This window comes from Erpetoichthys calabaricus, chromosome 5 (assembly GCF_900747795.2).
Source record: "Erpetoichthys calabaricus chromosome 5, fErpCal1.3, whole genome shotgun sequence".
In the NCBI taxonomy this organism is placed as follows: Eukaryota; Metazoa; Chordata; class Cladistia; order Polypteriformes; family Polypteridae; genus Erpetoichthys; species Erpetoichthys calabaricus.
This window is the reverse complement of record NC_041398.2, coordinates 9072067-9092188: the sequence shown is the minus strand read 5'-3', so window position 1 is coordinate 9092188 and position 20122 is coordinate 9072067. Positions and strand designations below refer to the sequence as shown.

The 20122-nt window shown below is 40.7% G+C and overlaps 3 protein-coding genes across 8 annotated transcripts in view; 2 read left to right on the top strand and 1 right to left on the bottom strand.

The window, feature by feature from the left end:
* The window catches only part of LOC114644549 (oocyte zinc finger protein XlCOF6-like), a 536868-nt gene extending 522392 nt beyond the window's left edge, over positions 1 to 14476 (top strand). For all 6 annotated transcript variants that reach the window (XM_051927837.1, XM_051927839.1, XM_051927840.1 and 3 more), the window contains one exon: positions 13713 to 14476. The gene's annotated coding sequence lies outside the window, so the exon portion shown is untranslated. The remainder of the gene's footprint in view (positions 1 to 13712) is intronic.
* LOC127527835 (tripartite motif-containing protein 16-like) overlaps positions 1 to 20122 on the bottom strand; it is a 157406-nt gene that overhangs the window by 103497 nt on the left and 33787 nt on the right. The gene's annotated exons all lie outside the window — the stretch shown is intronic.
* The window catches only part of LOC127527811 (zinc finger protein 91-like), a 136787-nt gene continuing 117580 nt past the window's right edge, over positions 916 to 20122 (top strand). The window contains exon 1 of the mRNA XM_051927693.1: positions 916 to 1014. The gene's annotated coding sequence lies outside the window, so the exon portion shown is untranslated. The remainder of the gene's footprint in view (positions 1015 to 20122) is intronic.

Sequence of the window (20122 nt, the reverse complement as noted above, 5' to 3'; positions counted from 1 at the left end):
AGCGCCCATGAACCAGGGATGGAGTCCTGTGCAGGAGAAGATGGGTCATAGACGACTCGCAGGCATCGGGAATCCGAGCTCTGGGACTTGAGTCGGCGTTGTTTAACAGCAATACCGGCTCTTCTTCCATGGCGGCGGCGGGTGCGTTTGCGTCTCAGAGGGACATTCAACTCACTGATACAGGTAAACACCGGCGTCCAAGTGAAGAAGTCAGGAGATGAATAAAACAAAGGTGGAGGTTCACATAATAACCATCAGGAGATGAAAACTGAGAGGAAAGCAAGCCAGAAAATATGTTAAGTAAAGAATTACGATCGTAGGACAGTGGCCGTTGGGATAAACTAATACACATAAACAAAGATAAAACAGATTAGCGAGACGAGCAAATTGCCAGCCACACCAGTCGTAATAATGCTGTGTCCCACATGATTAGTTTGTTAACTGGAAATTTCCAGCTATAACGTCCACGTATTTGAGTGTATAGTAAGAAGGTAACGGTGTCTCTTAACATTACTGTTCTCATGATGTATGTCTGAAACACGGCGATGCTAATATGCCTTTTTACTTTCATTATAATGTAACACTTGAGGAAAAAATAAAACTTTTTCAGCGGCCTTTTGAAACAATAACTTTTTTGGCAAGGTGCTTAGATATTAGTTACGTTAATTTAAAATGCTTACATAACATAAGTCTGAGACAAAAAGACATTTCTGCTTGTCCCAAGGAACATCAATTGCTGTCATTCTTACAGCGGCCGTCACTTCAGTTTTTCTGCCTTACAAAAAGCGGGCAGTTCATCCTTGCAGTGGGCGTGTCCTGGTGCTGTGGGTGTATCGTCAGGGTGCAGGCGTCCCGTGAAAGACTTTGATTGCGTGTCGTGTGTTATGGGCGTTCCGTGAATGACGTATGTAGCTACTGTATCTACCGCGTGCTGCAGTTCCTCTCTGTTTGCTCTTATGAGACCCTTGCGCTCAGACGTCTTCACGGCCAGAAGATCAAGCAAAGGTGCAGAAGGTGAGACAAAGTCGAACGTGGGGATCGCGTACGGGTGGGAATGCTAGTACTGAGGAAGACCACGATATGCTAAACGGCTTTAAATTTGAGGAGGTGCCTGACGCCACGTGGTTTGTTTTTAAATACTGGGGATTGAGCGCTACCTGGAGGAGAAGGTGGCACAGCAAATCGCACCTTCACGAGTTTAATGTGGATTACGGGGGTCGCGAACTTTTTAGCTGGTGCTACGTTCGTTTATTTTACGGTTGGTTTTCTCGAGCTCTGCGTGTTCTTTGTGTTTTTTCCTTTTCCTCTAAAGCCGTCATCGGTAAACTTTGTTAAAGTGGCGTCGAACGATGTAACTTTACAGGGCGCGTTCAGGTTTGATTTCCACCAGTTTGTCTCATTCTGAGACCTTTTTGAACAAAAAAAAAATGATTTCATTTTTTGGTATTTTCTTATCAGGAAAGATGCTCGTGCGGTTTCACTGTAACAGGGAGACTTTGATTTATTTAATGGGAAATAATAAAATACAAACATTACACAAGCTAGTGCTGCTGGAGGGATACAGTAAAATCTACAGCTGGCATGGCATTACGAGTACAGTTTTGTGATATTTGAAACGGTATTGTTTTATTTAATGTCTTTTATCCTTTGCAGCTACGTTCAGTATTTCTTTACACTTTGATACTTTAGCTTACTAGAGATGGCCGTGTTAAATGAAGAACAGGACTCAAGCCAATTGGGCTGTTTGTGTCGGACCACATGAAGCCATCAAAATACAAAATGTGAAAGCTGTAGAGCCGCGACTCGACTATTATGGGCTGGAGCTAAACTGTCTGTCCTCATTGTTTAAAGTGGTGAGCAGGGGGTCAGTCATGGGGGGCTGAGAATGGGCCACAGTGTTCACAAATAAGGGGCAAACCGACAGACGGCATTTACTGCGAGTGCAGGGCTTTAAGATTAGGGGCGATTGGGAAAATCGTTGTTAATTTTCAAACAAGAAACCCGTTGACAGTTCACTAATCACAGTTTTCTATGTCAAAGACTGTTAATACCAGTTAAATATAATTTAATTGGTCACATGATTTACAGTAAACTGCCTACATAAAATAATTACCATACAGCTGAATCAGGGCCGGCGCTGATATATAAAAATGACTACAAGTTTTCTAATCTACTTTACTGCATTACAATTTAATTTTCGTATTCAATCTATACCGAGGCAACAGGACACTGATTCAAATATAATAATAAATCCCAAAAAATGAAAAATTCCAAAAACACATTTCAACAATATAATAAAACGATTACAAAAATGATAATAAAACTTTCAAGAGCTTCAATTAAGTTAAAATCGTGACTTTGTAACATTTTTCTAACGACATTAATTTTACTCAAAATATCGCGCCAAACAAAAAGAGAACAAATACATTTAGAATGAGTTAACTTTGAAATAAATGTGTTGGTCTGAAATCTTGTATCCATATCTTTTGTTGTATCATTTGAAGTTTCTTTTAAAGCAAGATATATTTCTTTTGTTTGTAATTTTAAGGGTCTAATTGTGTCGATTTTGCTTTCCGATCTTATATTGGGCAATGGTTTCAAAGTTAATTGTTTTAAATATTTAAATAAAATGTTCCAGTGTTTCATAGCCAAAGAAAATAAATTATAAACTTCTTGAATTATACTAAAAGAATAACTGTTTCAAAAGAAATTTTTCAGCATGATTATTTATTCCATTTCCAACAAAGGGTACCAATACAATATGGTTTCTTTCTTTCTAGTTGTAGAATTATCCGTGTATAGACCTCCTAAATTCAATGTGCCTTTCTTTGAGGAATTCTCTGACTTAATGTCAATTTTAATTACGAACTATGACACACTCTTAATAGTCGACGACTTTAATTTTCATATAGATAATCAGTGTGACCGGAAAGTAAAAGAATTTATGAACCTCCTGGACTCTTTTGATTTGAGACAACTCGTTAATCAGCCTACACATAAAGCAGGTCATACGTTAGACTTAGTGATTACTAAAGGACTAAAATTTGATATAAATCTTCTAGCATTGCTATACCATGGAAGACCAAAAGAGTGTCTGATTTAAAGAGAACATACTGTAGAGCTGAGCGTAAATGGAGGAAAACTAAACTAACTATCCACTATGAGATATTGAAGGTTAAAATAACAGAATACAATAACACAGTCCGTCTTGAGAGGCGCTGCTATTTCTCTAAGATTATAAATAACAATGCTAGTAATCCCAGAGTCTTATTCTCTATGATTGATCGTCTGCTAAACCAGGTAACTCAAAGGAATGCCTCCTAAGTACTTCCAGTAAAACCTGTGAGGCAATTGCTGTATTTTTCAATCAAAAAATTAATGATATTAGAAATAACAGAGTATATCTCCCCAACACTAAGGATCCTCTTGCATTATAAACAAATTAAAGTCTTTCACTAGGATAGATTTACCTGATTTACATAAAATAATTTCTCAACTGAAACCCTCCACCTGTGTCCTTGACCCAATACCAACAAATTTTTTCAAAGACGTATCGGACGTACTAATTGATAATATTCTTGACATAGTAAAGTCGTCATTTAATACGGGGGTCTTCCCAGACTGTCTTAAGACTGCTGTAGTTAAACCCCTACTTAAGAAAAATAATCTTGACCCCTCTGCTCTTGAAAATTTTAGACCCATCTCTAACCTGCCTTTGTTAAGTAAAATTCTAGACAAGGCAGTCATTATGCAGCTCAATGAGCACCTCAATAAACCTGCTATTCTTGATAAATTTCAGTCAGGTTTTAGAACAAATCACAGCACAGAAACTGCACTCGTTAAAGTAGTAAATGACTTGCGGGTAAATGCAGACAGAGGCCATCTATCTGTTCTCATCCTCTTAGATCTGAGTGCCTCATTTGACACCATTGATCATAATATTCTTAGAAATTGGCTTAGTCAATGGGTGGGCCTCTCTGGCAGTGTCTTAAATTGGTTTGAATCCTACCTGGCAGGGAGAAAATTCTTTGTTAGTTGTGGTAATTACAACTCAAAGACACATGATATCCTATATGGTGTTCCACAAGGCTCTATCCTGGGTCCGCTGCTTTTCTCAATCTACATGCTTCCGTTAGGTCAGATTATGTCAGCACAGAACGTGAGCTACCACAGCTATGCTGATAACACACAACTGTATTCATCAATAGCACCTGATGACCCCGATTCTCTTGATTCACTAACACAATGTCTTACTTGTATTTCTGAATGGGTGAATAGTAACTTTCTCAAGCTAAATAAAGAGAAAACTGAAATCTTAGTGATTGGCAATAATCGATACAATTAGGCTATTAGAAATAAACTGGAAGCATTAGGATTAAAAATCAAGACGGAGGTAAAAAGCTTAGGGGTAACTGTTGACTGTAATCTGAATTTTAAATTGCATATTCATCAGACCACTAGGACAGCATTTTTTCACTTAAGAAACATAGCAAAAAGTTAGACCTCTAATATCATTGAAAGATGGTGAGAAATTAGTTCACGCGTTTGTTTTCAGTCGACTAGATTACTGTAACGCAATCCTCTCAGGAATACCCAAAAAAGACATAAATCGTTTGCAACGAGTGCAGAATGCAGCTGCTAGAATCCTAACTAGGAAAAGAAAATCTGAGCACATCTCTCCAGTTTTGATGTCACTACACTGGTTACCTGTGTCATTCAGGATTGACTTTAAAATTCTGCTTATGGTTTATAAAGCCTTAAATAATCTCGCTCCATCTTATATATCGTAATGTCTGACGTCTTATATTCCAAATCGTAACCTCAGATCCTCAAATGAGTGTCTCCTTAGAATTCCAAGAGCAAAACTTAAAAGAAGTGGTGAGGCGGGCTTCTGCTGTTATGCACCTAAAATCTGGAATAGCCTGCCAGTAGGAATTCGCCAGGCTAATACAGTGGAGGACTTTAAAAAACTGCTGAAAACACATTACTGTAACATGGCCTTCTAATAACTTCACTTTAATTTAATCCTAATACTCTGTATATTCAATTCATTATAATAACTATTTATGGTGGCTCTAAAATCTGTACTAACCCCTATTCTCTCTTCTGTTTCCTTTTCCGGTGTCCTTTTGGTGGTGGCACAACTCAAAGCACCGTGATGTTCCAACAGTGATGGATTAAAAGCCAGAAGTCTGCATGACCATCATCATCAAGTCCTTCCATGAGAACGCTAACTACAAAGAGGACTATTTCATTTATGTTAGGTAGAATGCCCAGAGGGGACTGGGTGGTCTCGTGGCCTGGAACCCCTACAGATTTTATTTTTTTTCTCCAGCCGTCTGGAGTTTTTTTTTGTTTTTTCTGTACCCCCTGGCCATCGGACCTTACTCTTTTTCTACGTTAACTAATGTTGCCTTATTTTAATTTCTTATTTTGTCTTTTATTTTTCTTTTCTTCATTATGTAAGCACTTTGAGCTACTTTTTTGTACGAAAATGTGCTATAGAAATAAATGTTTTCTTTCTTTCTTTCTTTCTTTCTTTCTTTCTTTCTTTCTTTCTTTCTTTCTTTCTTTCTTTCTTTCTTTCTTTCTTTCTTTCTTTCTTTCTTTCTTTCTTTCTTTCTTTCTTTCTTTCCACCCACGGAGTCCGCCTATATTGTCACAAAACTGCAGCTGAATCTCTACAAACAATTGTGGTCGCTTTAAAAACAACAAACTATAAAATAGTATCTGACTGATAGAACTACAGAGTATTCAATCGTTTTAATATATTGTGAAGATTTGTAACAATCACCCATTCAGTCTCTAAATTCCGCACATTTCCATTTTTAAATCTAAAATCCATTCTTCTGTGTTAATTCTGTCATTCCATCTTCATCCAGCCACTTATAAACTGTGGTATCCACTTGTTAAACTTCTCCATCTGTCTTCAGCGTGATCTCCTTTACTTTATTGTACCAGTGAAGTGCTGTGACAGTGAGACCACACAGACATTTCTGAGCCTTCAGTTTTCCTACACTTTTAGCATCTGTAGGTGGATGAATATAAGTTTCATGTGTGAAAACTTAATGCAGGTCATTCCATGTCACATTATCACACTTATGGACCTCATCATCACAGATTTTAACTTGACTTGGCCTGCTGATTTGGTCATCTGAGTGACCCATGGAACAGAAATTGCACGTGTCTTGGATCAACAATAATAAGGAGATTTAAGATCACAAAGTTTGAACACCTTGCTGGATTATAACTTTGACTGGCTATTTCTATCTAAATATAAGTTGCACAGAAATGGTTCTCATATCGTTTTAAAGCTCCTTTTCAGCTCAATAGTTTGGGAAAATACTATGCTATCCCCAAAATGATGAACTGACCATTTTATGAGTGATTATAATGTTAAAATTTGAATAGCAATATATATATATATATTAAAATTTGCCAGTTTTTTTACTAACACTTCCATGTGTCATGAACATCTCCACAACATTTGATTTTGTTAAAATCTGTGATGATGAGGTCCAAAAGTGTGATGATTTGATGTAGAATTACCCATCAGGAGTATCTCTGCTCCAAATCGATTATCTAATCCACCATAGAAACTGCACTCGCCCTTTTAACTCTGTTAAATATGAATATGCCTTATAGATATGATCGTATTTCTCCTTTAAATACAACATCATGCCTTTCCATCAGAATAGTCGCACCTTCATCTTTGTTCAGGTCTTCTGCTCAAATTGACATCTCAATGCTGTCCCTGTAAGCGACAGTTTAACCTCAAGTGTGTGTTTTATTTCTAAGCTCAGTAACCCGTGTCCATATTAAATCTTCATTTTTCATAAAACACACCTGTCACGAGTAACCTCCTACAAACCCACTCTCCTCAAGCCCCGAATGTCCTACTCCCAGTTGGGATGCAGTCCTGTAATCCCACAAATAGGAGCACATATATAGATATAGAATATAACAACTGAACAGAATGAAGCTCCTGATGTGCAGTTCAAGTCAGGCAAGGATATCCAACAAAGCCCTAAATATGATGGCTTTAATAGACCTGCCATTGCTGTGTCCAAACATGATGGTGCCGTGTAGATAAAGTGTTGTCATATCTACATGGTGGGACTGAAATGTATGCAAATCCCCTTTAATGAAGGTCTGCAATGCACTTTGATCACATCTGAATTGTTTGATTTGTAATTTTAAACTGTGAGGCAGAGGAGGAAATCAAGAGAAATGTGTCTTTGAACTAAACATCATGGTGGGCACTGTGACCCTGAAGTGTGCTCATTATTTTTACTGACTTTATGAAGTTAATTCTACTTTTATGTTCACAGGGCTTTCCCATTTCACTTGTCCATACACTGAGGTGTCTAATGACCTCCACCTCAGGGCTGTCCATGTGAGAAGGGAATCTGAGAAGAGAAGGGCAGACACTTAAAGAGAGAGAAGAGTTTCCAACAGACCATGGCCTCTGCCAAAGAAGATGGCATGGATGAAAGAAGAGACATTAAAGAAGAGGACTGTGAGTGGCTCACACCAGAGGATGTGCGTGTGAAGCTGGAGGATCACGAAGAAAGAATTTCAGTTTTTAAAGAGGAGGAGGAGTGCAAGGGGGTGACTGCTGCCATTAAAGCTGAGGATTTGAATGATTTCTCCATTGGTTTTGAACTTCAAAAGCATGAAACTGAGGATATTTTCAAGCAGGATGCCTGTGAAGAATCTCTATCCAGTTTACAGCCCTGGTCCACTAATACAGGACGACTGGCTACGCAGGAGAATTCTGCAGAGCTGAAATCAGAGTTATCAGAGTCTGAAGAGAAAATCACAGAGGCAAATGGGAGAGAAGGAGAAGAGTCACCGGGGAGTGTCGGAATAAGTGAGTAATGTGATTAAATATAAAAGAAAGAGAGCGTTTATAAATTGTAACGGTGGGTGCTTTGATGTTTTTAGAAGATTGTATTGAGAATGGAAAACACGGTTAATTGAACTTGGATAAAGACCACCTGATCGGGCCCATGACAACAAATAATAGGTTGCCTAATAAATGATAAATTAGAAAAACTTGGGTGAATAAGGAAAAATCTGAAGTGTTGAGCTCATGACTTGAACATCATGAAGCTTTGACTGAAGCTGTGACGTATATTAGGCCAACAGTACATTACGTTCCATTAGAACATCAAAAGTCATATTTTGTTAAAGATATGTATATTTCTTAAGCACTTTGAGCTACTTTTTTGTATGAAAATGTGCTATATAAATAAATGTTGTTGTTGTTAAATTATGTGGCAGTTAAAGTAGACATGTCCACAAAAAGAAAAAATAAGTAAGAATAAAATCCTCACTCCTGTGCACTAAATAAGAGAGAATTTGCCAGTGCCCACCTAATATGTGCCTCATCTTTCTAATGGTAATCTCGTGCACTTTGACGTTAACAGTGACAAGAGCTACCTGTACGAGCCATGATGACATTCAGGGGGTCTCAGGGTCATCTTTCAGCATCTTGAGTTCTGCTCTTTGCCTGAACTTGCTGGGCAGCATGGCCTGGGACAAGTTGGCAGTGGTGTGAAATCTTCACTTGGAAGGGCCCAAGATCATCTCCATCTCCCACAGTCATATCGGTCAATTTGGAGTCACCACTCCACTTCACCTGCATGTTTTTGGGGATGAGGGGAATTACCAGAATAACCAGAAACACCATTCAGAGCCCCTATGTAGAGCAACTGTGGGCAGGATTTGACCCCAGGACACCTGAACAATAAAGCAGCTGTGCTAAACAGTGTGCCCCCCTAACACAAGTGGATATATTTGTATGTTTAGTTTTAGTCCAGATTAGGTTCTAGAGGATGTAAATATCATCACATACATTACAATTAAGAAGAGAAAATCCAAATTCAGACACATTATTGGGTAGGAAGGCTCTGATCGGAGTCTTTAGAGCTGATATTGATCACCCATTCCATTCCATTAGGATCTGCTGATATCAATAATAATAATATTGTTTTTCTTTTTTTTTTAAATAATACATGTATTTTTAGGGTGGAGTGCCCTCTCAGGGTTGGTAGCGAGATCCTGCCTCAAGTGGAGGAGTTCAAGTATCTCGGGATCTTGTTCACGAGTGAGGGAAGAATGGAGCGTGAGATCGACAGGCGGATCGGTGCAGCATCCGCAGTAATGCGGGCGCTGCATCGGTCTGTCGTGGTGAAAAAGGAGCTGAGCCGCAAGGCGAAGCTCTCAATTTACCAGTCGATCTATGTTCCTACCCTCACCTATGGTCATGAGCTATGGGTAGTGACCGAAGGAACGAGATCGCGAATACAAGCGGCTGAAATGAGTTTCCTCCGCAGGGTGTCTGGGCTTTCCCTTAAAGATAGGGTGAGAAGCTCAGTCATCCGGGAGGGACTCAGAGTAGAGCCGCTGCTCCTCATCGAGAGGAGTCAGATGAGGTGGCTTGGGCATCTGATCAGGATGCCTCCTGGACGCCTCCCTGGTGAGGTGTTCCGGGCACGTCCAACCGGGAGGAGGCCCCAGGGAAGACCCAGGACACGTTGGAGGGACTATGTCTCTCGACTGGCCTGGGAACGCCTTGGGATTCTCCCGGAAGAGCTAGAAGAAGTGGCCAGGGAGAGGGAAGTCTGGGCATCTCTGCTCAAGCTGCTGCCCCCGCGACCCGACCTCGGATAAGCGGGAGACAATGGATGGATGGATGGATGGATGGATGTATTTTTAGCCATTCATAATCTTCACATTCCATAATAAAGTGCTACTGCATACAGCATACACAAAGAACATTTACCTATAATACACACATAATGGAAGAAAAATAAGTTGAACAAAACAAAAGGCATGTCTTAATCATACTCCACATTTCTAATAAAATAAAATGTTCAATTAGATATTTGTAGCCATCTACTATGACAAGACGAACATGAGACAGTCCTATTGAACACTTCGGTTCTTATCTAAGAATATAAGCATCTCTGCATGTTCTGAGGACAGTCTGGTCCTCCTGTCATCCACGACGTGTGCTGCCATACTGAACAGACCCTCGCTGTCCCCACTCGTATAAGGAGGGCACAGGGAGGATGACGACTTTTATTGGTCCTCCAGACAGCCAGTGGCCCAGCATCTCTTGTGTTATGACGTTCACAGAGATAAAGATTCATCTCTGATGCTGCTGACTCAATATCGTTTTTATTTTTATTGACAATTTCTTCATGCATTCTGCAGTTCTGTTGGCGGGGAGTTTCTTTGGATCTCTCGGCTGTCGTCTGTCACTCTGAGTGCGTCTGTGTGGTCGAGACACCGGCACTAAGCAGTTTACGTGTTTGAGATTTGCAATCATTTGTGAAATACATGTCCTTGTACCATTGTTTAATTTATGGATAAAAATTATTATGATGATATTATCTGTTACAGAATTCATAACTGTTTCAGTGACTATTCACACTCAATGCTTATTATGTGTAATTAGTTATTTTACTTAGGTCTAAGGACTAGGCTCGTATCATTCTACCCAACAAACCAATAAGAGGGCTGATTACAATTTCTAACTAATCGACGTCCACTTGATAATGATTTATATTTATGTACCAGCTCGGTAAAACTCTGTATCCCTTTCCTCCCATCTACCTACACATTCACTGAAAGGCAAATAAAAGGGATTTTAGTGAAAACATCTAATACCTGGTTAATTAATTATATAAATGAATCAGTCAACAAACACTCACTGGCAGATGGAATCGTGGATCTAAATGATCTAGAAGGTGACATCTTCCAGAACTGAAAGTGGCTGGTTGTCCAGGCTTACGAATTCCACTGTTTTTGCTGTCACAGTAAGTCTTTGGCGTTCTTGCTGTCCATATTGTAAGGTTGAGTTTTCTAAGTGCTGCCATTATTGGAGGCCAAGTGAGAGTAGGTGACTGAGCTAGACTAAGCTTACTGGTCGCCTCAGCCTTTGAACAGCTCGTTCTTCACACCAGTCCTTTTTGTGTTGACTTCTCAGATGCTGAATAAGGTTTGTAATGTTGGAAATGTTAGCAGAGAATCCTCCATCACTGACTTCTCTTTGCACATATATTACAAACCGCAAATTTGTTATCTCTTGTAGGAAGGAAATAAAACTGTTAGACTGGTGAGGACATATTTCTTTATGTTGGTAATGTTGGAACGTTGTCTTGCATTCTTTTTATCATACAAGATCAGATGTCATCGGTCAAGTCATTTGGTGTGAAAATTGGCTGATTGTGATTTTTGATCGATTGATCAGGTCAGACCCATTTTTCACATATGAGAGAAAGGTGGAGAAATTGAACAGACAGCACCAGAACATGTAAAGACCACACATGGAGTGGCCAGACCATAAATGGCACCTCAGTGTGAGGAAGGAACGGCAACCAGTGTGCCATCACTGTACTGTTCATTTATTTTAAAAGGCGGGTAATGGTTAGGAATTTGGACATCAAACCCTGAAGTTGCATGTTCAAATTCAGCTATTGACACTTGTGACCTCGAGCAAGTCACGTGACCTGTCTGTGCTCCAGTTGGAAAAACAAGAGAAATGTAACCAATTGTGTCTCAAATGTTGTGAGTCACCTTGGATAAAGGTGTCAGGAAAAATAATTATAATAATAGTTAAAATGTTTGTGTCAGGGGTGGCACAGTGGCGCAGTGGGTAGCACTGCTGCCTCGCAGTTAGGAAACCCGTGTTCGCTTCCCGGGTCCTCCCTGCATGGAGTTTGCATGCTGTCCCTGTGTCTGCGTGAGTTTCCTCCCACAGCCCAAAGACAGGCAGGTTAGGTGCATTGGCGATTTGAAGTGTGTGTGTGTGTGTGTGTGTGCGCGCGCGCGCATGCACATGCCTTGCGGTGGGCTGGCACCCTGCCCGGGGTTTGTTTCCTGCCTTGCGCCCTGTGTTGGTTGGGATAGGCTCCAGCAGACCCCCATGACCCTGTAGTTAGGATAAAGCCTGTTGGATAATGGATGGATGGATTGTTGTGTCATTTCAGATTTTCAGAAGAATGGCAGCTTTGCTCCACCTTCATTTGGTCAGCCCTCTCCTCAATACAATGAGAAAGGTACAAAGAAACCAGCAAGAGGATCAGAGAACCTGACAGCAACCTTTTTGCTGTGCAGTTCTCTCCCTGCTGCTGGAGTAACACACACAGAAGCCATCACAACTGATAGACAACAAGTGGGGAAACAAATCCAAATTCATACTGAAAAACAATGTTTGGAATGTGGCAAACAATTCACAAAGAAAAATTATCTTAATAAGCATATGAAGATTCACACTGGAGAAAAACCACATTGTTGTCATGAATGTGGTAAGTCATTCTCAAGTAGAAGCCATCTTCAGAGGCACGAAAAAATCCACACTGGAGAAAAAACATATTGTTGTCTTGAATGTCGTAAGTCGTTCTCAAAGAAAAGCAGTCTTCAGAACCACAGAAGATTTCACAAAGCAGAAAATCCTCATTGCTGTCCAGAATGTGGCAAGTCATTCTCATGGAGAAGTCATCTTCAGAGGCACAGAAAAATCCATACAGAAAATCATCATTGCTGTGCAGAATGTGGTAAGTCCTTCTCACGTATAAGCAATCTTCATAGGCACAGAAGAATCCACACAGGATAAAAAACCTTATTGTTGTTCAGAATGTGGCAAAAAATATTATGACAAACGCGGTTCTCAAAGGCACACACAAATTCATACTGGAGAGAAGCCATATTGATATCCTGAATGTTGAAAAATGACTTTTAACAATATCTGTTTTCGAGTACATACATAAACTCACATGGAAGTGAAAATGTCGTAAGTATGTGCTGAATGTGGCAAATGTTATGCAAGCCAGAAATGTCTTTATAGTCACGCCAAAATAAATACTGCAGAAAAATCTTATTGTTCTTCTGAATGTGGGAATCCATTGTTAGATTTATGCTCACTCCAGTGCCACATCAGAACTCATACTGCAGCGAAACCTTATTGTTGTCCTGAATGCGATGAACAGTTCTCAGAACAAAGCACCCTACAGAGTCACATCAGACGTCACATTGGAGTGAAACCTCACCATTGCTTGAATATGGCAAACTATTCTCTCATGTCAATTCTCTTTATAATTATAAGAGAAGTCATACTGGAGAGCAACCTGAAAGTTGTAATGAATGTGCAATGCCATTCCCATATAACAGTTCTTTTTAAAATCATAAAATAATTTATTCTGATAAGAAACAAAAGTTTCTCAGACAGCACAACTCTTAAAGATCACTTGATAATTCACTCTGGAGAGAAACCCCATTGCTGTCCAGAGTGTGGCAAACTATTCTCACGTCCAAACGCATTTAGGTGCCACAGAAGGATCCACACTGGAGAGAAGCATTACACCTGTTCTGAATGTGGTAAAGGGTTCTCTTCCAGAAAAACTTTTCAGAGACACACGCAAAGTCACATTGGAGTAAAGCCTGTCCCAGAAATGTCAAATGATCTTTCCATTGGATGCTCAGGCAAAAACAATGAAGAAAAATCTTCTGAATGCTTTAAAGGACTCCAGTTGAAAGTAGTTAATGAGCACACAAGAATAGTGGAGAAAACACTGAAAGTGGCAAACAGATCATAAATGTAAGGTAACCTCAGAGCCTCATATGAACTCATACTGGAATGTACACACTGGAATACAACACATATTTCACAAACAGCAAGAATCTTCTTCAAAAACTTATAGGTGCAAGAAAAAATGTCATTGTTGTCCTAAATGTGGTTAACGCTTTTCAGACAGCAGTGGCCTTCATATTCATAAATGACTGGCCTACTTGTGGTAAGCCTCTTAGCTGTTCTGAATGTTGAAAGTGGTCCTCCTGTATCAGCCATCAACAGCAACATGTAAGATTTCATGAAGGACTCAGAAACTGTACTACCAGGACGTCGGCCATACAGGGACTGATCATCTCTGCACCGGTGCTGTGACATAAGATGGTGAACAATATAAACACCAGACAACAGAATGAGGTAGCAACAGTACTGTGCGGTGATAACAACTTCAACCACAGAACACAACTGAAACAGTTCAATGTAATAATGAAAAAATGGAGAAGTGAAATCAAGTCCACAGTGTAGTGCCAACTACTAGGAGGTACCACTGACAACAAGGGAATATTTTTGTTTCAGAGGTTTGGAGATGGGGCCTTATCTGAGTAGCAATGAACTTGTACCATCTCTGGGATGTCATCTGATGGCTGACACCTGGTCTGAGTGCAGACAGCCGTTCTTAACCCTGATAATGAAGAAGTCATTTAGTGACGTCAGCTGACAGCCACTGCTGTCCAATCAGATATGGGGGAGGGACAGTCGAGGAGGACAGGAGACTAAAAAGAGAGCCGTCACATGACAGACCAATGTAGAGGGGCTTTATAAGACTTTTACACTAATTTAGGTTATCGTTTATAAACAATAAGAGTCTTTACAAACCAAACACATTAATCGGCGGTGTGTCAAGGGGGAGTCCAAAAGTGGGAATTTAAGAAGATCGAAATACAAATATAATGACACATTCAGGGTTCAAAAAGAAATGTTTAAGACCTGAAGAGGGAGTCACAGCAGAAACACACAGGGATCTCTGCTGCCCAAGATATTAATTTGACTAATTAACCTAAAAATATAACGGATGTTCCTTTGCTCCATGTCAGTATATCCTGGTGTGGTGTGTGAAGGACGCTCTATACTCCGAATGTGTTGGTTCAGGTTTCAGTTTGAGTTCTGCACCTTCTTCATATCGATACCCAAGACAACGTTTCTTCACATTGAGACTACAAGCTGGAGGCCACAGGAGCTCAATAAACTCCAACAGCAGGATGGACGATTAGAAAGCTCTGCTATGAGAGAGTGTCAGCTACACAAAGCTTCGGCTTCGTTTACTTGACAGAAATCTCCAAAAAGCAGAAGTGACCCCTTCTGTACCCCCACCACTGAAGGTCACATTTGACCCCCTCACTACTCAGCATTGGTTCACTCTGCTTGGACTTTCTGTATTTTGTAAGTTTATGTTTCATTTTCTGGTCACACTCTTTTTACATTTCATGTCATTGATGTTCTCAAATGTGTGAGTATAGCTTGACTCTTACGAGGACTTATCTAAAAAGGGTACATTGGCCATGAAATGCAAGAAGGCAGAGAAATATAAAAAGTGGAAACCACAAAATGAAGAGGTGACATCGATGAAATACACTCAGTGGCAGAGGTGATGAGGACAAAATCAGAAAGGACAGCACAGAAAAGGCAGATATCAACTGCGAACAAAAGAAGAAAGTTGATTGGCGGAAAGACCTGTCAGTCACTCCTGAGTGGACTGTTGAGGACAGCTGTGGCATGCAGACTTCAGAGTTCATGTGTTTTTGATTTCAAATCTGTGACCATGCACTGAATAAGTCTGTTATTTTTTGATTAGCATGTTCTGAAACTGTAATGTCATCACAAAGATCACACAAACACGTAATGTGACATTTGTGATCAATCACTTTTGTTGATTTTTATGACACAAATTCATCAGCCCTGTATAGAGTGCCACTTCCAGATCGGCAACCCCACTGCACCCCGTAGCACATTTGGAGTTTGGGACTGGAGCACAAAGTGGATGGCACTCTGAGAAGGACAGACTTGTAAGATGTGAACAAAGCCAACTGCCCTCCCTGGTCTGTCTTCATTCAGAAGGACTCACTTGAGTGGTGGGATTGTTCTGCGGTGCTCCTGTTAGCCGACATTTCATCAGCTTGCTTTCTGCATTTCATCTCATAACCAGCAGAGTTAATCAAAGATGAGCCAGCCCTCTTACAATGTGAACGTTCTTGACATTTTGTTTTACTTTAAATGTTGTTTCTGCTTCTTTACTTTGAGTTCTTGGAGGCCTTGTACTTTAGAGATTATAATACATGAGAATTTGGTGTTAATAATGAATTGATAATTAATAAACTGTTTTTATTACTAAATTGTAAGTGTGGCCTGTTGTCATTTTGTAGCTTTATCCTTCTTGACTGTGTTGTTAGGTCATGTTGCACTGTTGCCTCCCTAGAATTAAGTGCCACATCACCGACGCTCGGCCTCACACCCTTCATCACACGTGAGGCAGAATCCAAGATTGCAGATCCAACTGTTAATCCCATTCCCTGCTTTGCCAGTCCCTTGGCTTTGTGTGTATTGAGGTGTATGGCTGAAGCAAACCTCACCTCAAGGAGTCTACAGCACTGGTTAGATTGAAACTGGTGGGAGTTTGATACCCCCAACTGGTCATGTTGATACCCCCTGGCTGGTGAATCGTTGGTTCATTTTATATCTCATTTTTATTTAGCTGCAATTTATGGAAAAAAGAAGCAATTCAGAAGATTCTTCAATTAACAAAGGCAAGGGAAGGGAATGGAAAAGAAGATCACCCCTGATTTAGATCAGGTATCAGCAAGAGTGAAAGGGAAGGTCGACAGGACGGTAGTGGGACCAGCTATGTTATATGGGCAGGATACAGTGACACTGACCAGAAAGCAGGAGACAGAGCTGGAGGTGACAGAGTTAAAGATGCTAAGATTGGCTTTGTGTGTGATGTGAATGGACAGGATTGGAAATGAGGACATTAGAGGGTCAGCTCAGGTGAGACGGTTGGGAGACAAAGGCAGAGAGGTGAGATTGTGTTGGTTTGGATGTGTGCTGGGAAGAGATGCTGGGTATACTGGGAGAAGGGTGCTAAGGATAGAGCTGCCAGGTAAGAGGAGAAGTGGAAGGCCTAACAGGAGGATTATGGATGTGGTGAGAGAGGACATGCAGGTGATGGAGGTGACAGAGCAAGATGATGAGGATAGGAAGATATGGAATAAGATAATCTGCTTTGGTGACCCCTAACAGGAGCAGCTGAAAGAAGAAGACAAAGAAGACGTCTACCTGAGAGCTGCACCTCACAATGCGAGCTCAAACACCATGGCATTTTTGGAATAGCCAGTTTTAAGGTTTAAGTGAGGTCGGACTTGAGTGTCTTTTAGCTCTTTGTTTATACGTTTAATTTGATGCATACTTCATCCAATAATCTAAAAGAAAATTAAATATACTGGAGGAGTTTCATCGACACTTCAGTCAGGAATACAACATTTATCTACAGAATTACGACTTGTCTATTTCTGAGGTATTACATTAAATTACACCAAAATGAGGTGTGTGTGTGTGTCTGGGTCAGGCGGTGGGTGTTTGATAACGTGGACCTCGTCTATCGCAACTACAGAATCAACTTAGAACTCTATTAGTATAATTTAATCTTATCCAAGTGTATATTTATTTGAAATCGATCTCCAGTTTGTCAGACAAGGTGAAATTTCAGACCATTACTGCTTGAATGAATAAGGAGTTTTTCAAACTGCCACTTCTGATTTTCCTCTGTCACCGGAGGGAGATCCCAACCTTCACTGAGAATTCATTTTTTTGAGAATGTCGGAATTTCCAAATAGCAGAATTGACAAATCTGGAAACAAGAAGAAGGTGGTGAAGTTTAATGTCTAGGCGACGTCAAGTGACTCAGTAGAACACCAAACTCTCATCAGTATGGCCGACATCTGACTGACCCGTGAGTCCTCAGTGGATTGATTCAGAAACGATGGACCCCTTGAGTGACTAATGGAAGTGGGACACTCTACAGTAGTCCCATCTGTCACTCGCTCCAGTCTAGAGCTCCTGATGTTTAGTCTATATAGTGCCTTTCAGCAGTGCTGCTCCAGCAGAACTTTAAACAGTTGACTTTCACTTACACTCGGGGTCATGCGGTTGTGAATCAATATTGGGACCCTTCTGGTCAGACAAGTATCTCTATGTCTGAGGTGCCCTCTGTGGAAGAAATCGACTTATTAATTATAAACAGAAACTTTTCCTCTACTGGGACAAGTCTGATAAAACCCCTTTGGGTCAGTAATCAGGCAGGAGGAAACTCGTCCATTGCATCTTTAATTTACTCCTCAGAAAATGCCGAAGACGAAGCATTCATCACAGTGGTCTGTTAGGGAATGGTCAAAAAGAAGGGGCAGAGGAACAACTGAATTTGCATAACAGCGCTGAATTAATGCCTGAATATCATTCTCTGATAGTTTAAAAGACATGAGGTACTTTAGCGTAGAGCACAACCAGCCTAAGATAAAAGTCTTTCTCCATAATGTCCTTGTTTCTCAATATCACTTGAATTCAGCACATATCCTGTTATGAAAACTGCATACGTGCCAACTGGCAAGACTTACTAGGGGCATGAAAGAACATCATAGAGTTCCAGTTCCCTACTCGGCATCCCCTGAAACATTCTGCTTGTTTACTTGACCATTCAGCCATCTCTTTATAACATTTCTAAAACAATCACTTATATATTTCACTGTGCACTGCAAACCAAACTACTTAATTCCTGCTACATCCACATTACTCTCTCACACCCCGCCCCTCACTATGACACACACACAGCTGATTGGCTCCTCAAATTCAATAACAATGGAGGACCTGACAGCCGCACTCACCCTGCATTCTCAACTCCAAATTCACTCACAGACGTGCTGCCCCCCCACCCCCCAAGATTCTGTGAAATCCATTTTGACCCCAAACTACAAAAACAAAGATGACCTGCACTTCAGCGGACATCAAGTGATTATTGGAGGGTACTGGTCAGTGGTCAAATGGTGTAAGATGGCAGATTGTCACACTGCAGTGAAGACTAAGATAAAACCTAAACCCTGGATAGAGGGGCTCAGTGAAGGAGGTGTTGAACCTGTGCAGGAGGGTCATTGTGTGTGAGACGCTATAAAATGACAGAGAGCCAGCAGGCCAGTCCAGATACACACCTATTCTGGGGCTGTAGGGGGTGCTGATTATAGTCTGCTTGTCATTGTGGCACACAGCACTGCAAACCCTAGTGCTTGTCACTGTATCCAAGGAGGGACTCCCCACCATCTTCCTTTCCTGCTCAGTCCTTTATATGTGACTCCAATCCTCATGAGGCGTCCACTGTACTTCACCTCCCAGTAACAGCGAGTCCCAGTCAGAGCCTCTCTGCAAAGAACTTGTTCCCAGTGGTCAAATCTGTCAGGATGATCAGTATTTTCAGTGTTTGTCCCCTTACATGTCACCTTCTTGTTCCCTTCTGACAGATGGAGGTCTCTGTGTGCCGTGTTGATGTCCAGTGTGAGGGGACAGAAGTCTGAAAGGAGAGAAAAGAAAACGAGTGAGGAAATCTGGGAGTGTGTAACGGGACTGGGGGGGCAGAGCACAACACAGACAATTAACAAGAGCCAATCAGGAGCTGTGCTGATGAGACACTAATAGTAAAGAGCTCATCTGATTGGACAGAAAGTGAAAGTAAAAATCTAGAATTACAGTGGTGTGAAAAACTATTTGCCCCCTTCCTGATTTCTTATTCTTTTGCATGTTTGTCACACAAAATGTTTCTGATCATCAAACACATTTAACCATTAGTCAAATATAACACAAGTAAACACAAAATGCAGTTTGTAAATGGTGTTTTTTATTATTTAGGGAGAAAAAAAAATCCAAACCTACATGGCCCTGTGTGAAAAAGTAATTGCCCCCTGAACCTAATAACTGGTTGGGCCACCCTTAGCAGCAATAACTGCAATCAAGCGTTTGCGATAACTTGCAATGAGTCTTTTACAGTGCTCTGGAGGAATTTTGGCCCACTCATCTTTGCAAAATTGTTGTAATTCAGCTTTATTTGAGGGTTTTCTAGCATGAACCACCTTTTTAAGGTCATGCCATAGCATCTCAATTGGATTCAGGTCAGGACTTTGACTAGGCCACTCCAAAGTCTTCATTTTGTTTTTCTTCAGCCATTCAGAGGTGGATTTGCTGGTGTGTTTTGGGTCATTGTCCTGTTGCAGCACCCAAGATCGCTTCAGCTTGAGTTGACGAACAGATGGCCGGACATTCTCCTTCAGGATTTTTTGGTAGACAGTAGAATTCATGGTTCCATCTATCACAGCAAGCCTAAAAGGTCCTGAAGCAGCAAAACAACCCCAGACCATCACACTACCACCACCATATTTTACTGTTGGTATGATGTTCTTTTTCTGAAATGCTGTGTTCCTTTTACGCCAGATGTAACGGGACATTTGCCTT